At 44.1% G+C, this 5,000-nt stretch overlaps 6 non-coding genes across 6 annotated transcripts; all 6 read right to left on the minus strand.

Annotated features, from left to right (window-relative positions):
- Window positions 1-380: 380 nt before the first annotated feature.
- On the minus strand, window positions 381-463 carry trnal-cag (transfer RNA leucine (anticodon CAG)). The gene has a single exon. It is a non-coding gene; the product is annotated as a tRNA-Leu (tRNA).
- A 1,039-nt stretch (window positions 464-1,502) lies between these two features.
- Window positions 1,503-1,584, minus strand: trnas-aga (transfer RNA serine (anticodon AGA)). The gene has a single exon. It is a non-coding gene; the product is annotated as a tRNA-Ser (tRNA).
- Window positions 1,585-1,687: 103 nt separating this feature from the next.
- On the minus strand, window positions 1,688-1,770 carry trnal-cag (transfer RNA leucine (anticodon CAG)). Its single transcript has one exon. It is a non-coding gene; the product is annotated as a tRNA-Leu (tRNA).
- A 1,039-nt stretch (window positions 1,771-2,809) lies between these two features.
- trnas-aga (transfer RNA serine (anticodon AGA)) lies at window positions 2,810-2,891 on the minus strand. Its single transcript has one exon. It is a non-coding gene; the product is annotated as a tRNA-Ser (tRNA).
- A 1,225-nt stretch (window positions 2,892-4,116) lies between these two features.
- On the minus strand, window positions 4,117-4,198 carry trnas-aga (transfer RNA serine (anticodon AGA)). The gene has a single exon. It is a non-coding gene; the product is annotated as a tRNA-Ser (tRNA).
- A 103-nt stretch (window positions 4,199-4,301) lies between these two features.
- Window positions 4,302-4,384, minus strand: trnal-cag (transfer RNA leucine (anticodon CAG)). The gene has a single exon. It is a non-coding gene; the product is annotated as a tRNA-Leu (tRNA).
- Between the last annotated feature and the right edge of the window lie 616 nt (window positions 4,385-5,000).

Genomic DNA, 5,000 nt, shown 5'->3' on the forward strand with positions numbered 1-5,000 from the left:
ATGAATTTCTAGGGTTAGGTTAGTGAGAAGTACTTTCTTTCCCAAGTTAGGGTTCGGGTTCGCATCACAGAGGCTCATTTCGATGAAGCCTCGCAGAGACTGGGTGAGATTCTCAAGTACTTATCAAATGTAGTTAGTAACAGGAGACGCAGAACAATCTGCTGCCAACATGAATTGCCACGAAAACACACTGGACGTAATCGGCAGGATTCGAACCTGCGCGGGGAGACCCCAATGGATTTCTAGTCCATCGGCTTAACCACTCGGCCACGATTACCTGGCTGCCTGCTCACGGCGGCTGTGCTTGAAAAGTTCATCTTCACAAGCACGTGCAGAAACACAACTGAATGCATCTGCTGATGGAAAAGAGCCCCATGGACTGTCAGAAGTGGGATTCGAACCCACGCCTCCAGAAGAGACTGCGACCTGAACGCAGCGCCTTAGACCGCTCGGCCATCCTGACAGGATAGAGGCAGTTTTTTCGGAAGTTTCTTCAGAAGAACCCTGACATTGGCTGCTAATATCAATTACAATGAAAACATTTGACTCATCACCAGAAGGACTTGAACTCAGAGGCTCCCATAGATTTCTACTCAGTGCCTTAAAGAGGCATTGCAGTGTAAATTGTTATTTCATTTGTAGAAGCGTAGCTGTCCTCCCACTGAAAATGAGCTCTCAGCCATCTCTCTGCCTTTTGCGAGTGCAGAGCTGTAACCCCAAACTACTGTGGTGTGCCAAATTGTAAGGGTTTACCCAAACGACGGTTTGAATAAGTGCCAATCTTGACATTTAATATACTGAAATTTCATACCTTGCCATTTTTTACAGAATCCAATTTCCTGTCCCTGTACCCCCATAGAGACTGGCTGAGATTCTCAAGTACTTATCAAATGTATTTAGTAATAGGACATTACTTCAGTTGGATCAATTTGTGCAGTTAACCTACTGTTGAGGACACCAAAATGCACTTTAAATGCCATTGACATATTTATTAGTGGCAGGAAAAATATTCCAATTGTTACTGGCAGAAATATGTCGACAGTAGCCTTCAGGTAGCTATAAAATGCATGTATGCGAGATATAGCAGACTGGTAGCAATTTGATGCAGGAACATGGCAATGCTTTTGTCATATGTTGTGATAGATCATGGCATATTGAAGGAGTAGCAAAATGTACCTAGAAAGCTGATGTTACCAAAATTGAGCTTGTGTGCTTAACAGAGAGTATCTTTCGGCTCCCAACTTGAATTGCAAGGAAAACACACGGGCCGTAATGGGCAGGATTCAAAACTTTCCGTTGAGACCCCAATGAATTTCTAGGGTTAGGTTAGTGAGAAGTACTTTCTTTCCCAAGTTACGGTTCGGGTTCGCATCACAGAGGCTCATTTCGATGAAGCCTCGCAGAGACTGGGTGAGATTCTCAAGTACTTATCAAATGTAGTTAGTAACAGGAGACGCAGAACAATCTGCTGCCAACATGAATTGCCACGAAAACACACTGGACGTAATCGGCAGGATTCGAACCTGCGCGGGGAGACCCCAATGGATTTCTAGTCCATCGCCTTAACCACTCGGCCACGATTACCTGGCTGCCTGCTCACGGCGGCTGTGCTTGAAAAGTTCATCTTCACAAGCACGTGCAGAAACACAACTGAATGCATCTGCTGATGGAAAAGAGCCCCATGGACTGTCAGAAGTGGGATTCGAACCCACGCCTCCAGAAGAGACTGCGACCTGAACGCAGCGCCTTAGACCGCTCGGCCATCCTGACAGGATAGAGGGAGTTTTTTCGGAAGTTTCTTCAGAAGAACCCTGACATTGGCTGCTAATATCAATTACAATGAAAACATTTGACTCATCACCAGAAGGACTTGAACTCAGAGGCTCCCATAGATTTCTACTCAGTGCCTTAAAGAGGCATTGCAGTGTAAATTGTTATTTCATTTGTAGAAGCGTAGCTGTCCTCCCACTGAAAATGAGCTCTCAGCCATCTCTCTGCCTTTTGCGAGTGCAGAGCTGTAACCCCAAACTACTGTGGTGTGCCAAATTGTAAGGGTTTACCCAAACGACGGTTTGAATAAGTGCCAATCTTGACATTTAATATACTGAAATTTCATACCTTGCCATTTTTTACAGAATCCAATTTCCTGTCCCTGTACCCCCATAGAGACTGGCTGAGATTCTCAAGTACTTATCAAATGTATTTAGTAATAGGACATTACTTCAGTTGGATCAATTTGTGCAGTTAACCTACTGTTGAGGACACCAAAATGCACTTTAAATGCCATTGACATATTTATTAGTGGCAGGAGAAATATTCCAATTGTTACTGGCAGAAATATGTCGACAGTAGCCTTCAGGTAGCTATAAAATGCATGTATGCGAGATATAGCAGACTGGTAGCAATTTGATGCAGGAACATAGCAATGCTTTTGTCATATGTTGTTATAGATCATGGCATATTGGAGGAGTAGCAAAATGTACCTAGAAAGCTGATGTTACCAAACTTGAGCTTGTGTGCTTAACAGAGAGTATCTTTCGGCTCCCAACTTGAATTGCAAGGAAAACACACGGGCCGTAATGGGCAGGATTCAAAACTTTCCGTTGAGACCCCAATGAATTTCTAGGGTTAGGTTAGTGAGAAGTACTTTCTTTCCCAAGTTACGGTTCGGGTTCGCATCACAGAGGCTCATTTCGATGAAGCCTCGCAGAGACTGGGTGAGATTCTCAAGTACTTATCAAATGTAGTTAGTAACAGGAGACGCAGAACAATCTGCTGCCAACATGAATTGCCACGAAAACACACTGGACGTAATCGGCAGGATTCGAACCTGCGCGGGGAGACCCCAATGGATTTCTAGTCCATCGCCTTAACCACTCGGCCACGATTACCTGGCTGCCTGCTCACGGCGGCTGTGCTTGAAAAGTTCATCTTCACAAGCACGTGCAGAAACACAACTGAATGCATCTGCTGATGGAAAAGAGCCCCATGGACTGTCAGAAGTGGGATTCGAACCGACGCCTCCAGAAGAGACTGCGACCTGAACGCAGCGCCTTAGACCGCTCGGCCATCCTGACAGGATAGAGGCAGTTTTTTCGGAAGTTTCTTCAGAAGAACCCTGACATTGGCTGCTAATATCAATTACAATGAAAACATTTGACTCATCACCAGAAGGACTTGAACTCAGAGGCTCCCATAGATTTCTACTCAGTGCCTTAAAGAGGCATTGCAGTGTAAATTGTTATTTCATTTGTAGAAGCGTAGCTGTCCTCCCACTGAAAATGAGCTCTCAGCCATCTCTCTGCCTTTTGCGAGTGCAGAGCTGTAACCCCAAACTACTGTGGTGTGCCAAATTGTAAGGGTTTACCCAAACGACGGTTTGAATAAGTGCCAATCTTGACATTTAATATACTGAAATTTCATACCTTGCCATTTTTTACAGAATCCAATTTCCTGTCCCTGTACCCCCATAGAGACTGGCTGAGATTCTCAAGTACTTATCAAATGTATTTAGTAATAGGACATTACTTCAGTTGGATCAATTTGTGCAGTTAACCTACTGTTGAGGACACCAAAATGCACTTTAAATGCCATTGACATATTTATTAGTGGCAGGAAAAATATTCCAATTGTTACTGGCAGAAATATGTCGACAGTAGCCTTCAGGTAGCTATAAAATGCATGTATGCGAGATATAGCAGACTGGTAGCAATTTGATGCAGGAACATAGCAATGCTTTTGTCATATGTTGTGATAGATCATGGCATATTGAAGGAGTAGCAAAATGTACCTAGAAAGCTGATGTTACCAAACTTGAGCTTGTGTGCTTAACAGAGAGTATCTTTCGGCTCCCAACTTGAATTGCAAGGAAAACACACGGGCCGTAATGGGCAGGATTCATAACTTTCCGTTGAGACCCCAATGAATTTCTAGGGTTAGGTTAGTGAGAAGTACTTTCTTTCCCAAGTTAGGGTTCGGGTTCGCATCACAGAGGCTCATTTCGATGAAGCCTCGCAGAGACTGGGTGAGATTCTCAAGTACTTATCAAATGTAGTTAGTAACAGGAGACGCAGAACAATCTGCTGCCAACATGAATTGCCACGAAAACACACTGGACGTAATCGGCAGGATTCGAACCTGCGCGGGGAGACCCCAATGGATTTCTAGTCCATCGCCTTAACCACTCGGCCACGATTACCTGGCTGCCTGCTCACGGCGGCTGTGCTTGAAAAGTTCATCCTCACAAGCACGTGCAGAAACACAACTGAATGCATCTGCTGATGGAAAAGAGCCCCATGGACTGTCAGAAGTGGGATTCGAACCCACGCCTGCAGAAGAGACTGCGACCTGAACGCAGCGCCTTAGACCGCTCGGCCATCCTGACAGGATGGAGGTACTTTTTTCGGAAGTTTCTTCAGAAGAACCCTGACATTGGCTGCTAATATCAATTACAATGAAAACATTTGACTCATCACCAGAAGGACTTGAACTCAGAGGCTCCCATAGATTTCTACTCAGTGCCTTAAAGAGGCATTGCAGTGTAAATTGTTATTTCATTTGTAGAAGCGTAGCTGTCCTCCCACTGAAAATGAGCTCTCAGCCATCTCTCTGCCTTTTGCGAGTGCAGAGCTGTAACCCCAAACTACTGTGGTGTGCCAAATTGTAAGGGTTTACCCAAACGACGGTTTGAATAAGTGCCAATCTTGACATTTAATATACTGAAATTTCATACCTTGCCATTTTTTACAGAATCCAATTTCCTGTCCCTGTACCCCCATAGAGACTGGCTGAGATTCTCAAGTACTTATCAAATGTATTTAGTAATAGGACATTACTTCAGTTGGATCAATTTGTGCAGTTAACCTACTGTTGAGGACACCAAAATGCACTTTAAATGCCATTGACATATTTATTAGTGGCAGGAGAAATATTCCAATTGTTACTGGCAGAAATATGTCGACAGTAGCCTTCAGGTAGCTATAAAATGCATGTATGCGAGA

The sequence above is a fragment of the Conger conger genome, chromosome 15 (assembly GCF_963514075.1).
Source record: "Conger conger chromosome 15, fConCon1.1, whole genome shotgun sequence".
In the NCBI taxonomy this organism is placed as follows: Eukaryota; Metazoa; Chordata; class Actinopteri; order Anguilliformes; family Congridae; genus Conger; species Conger conger.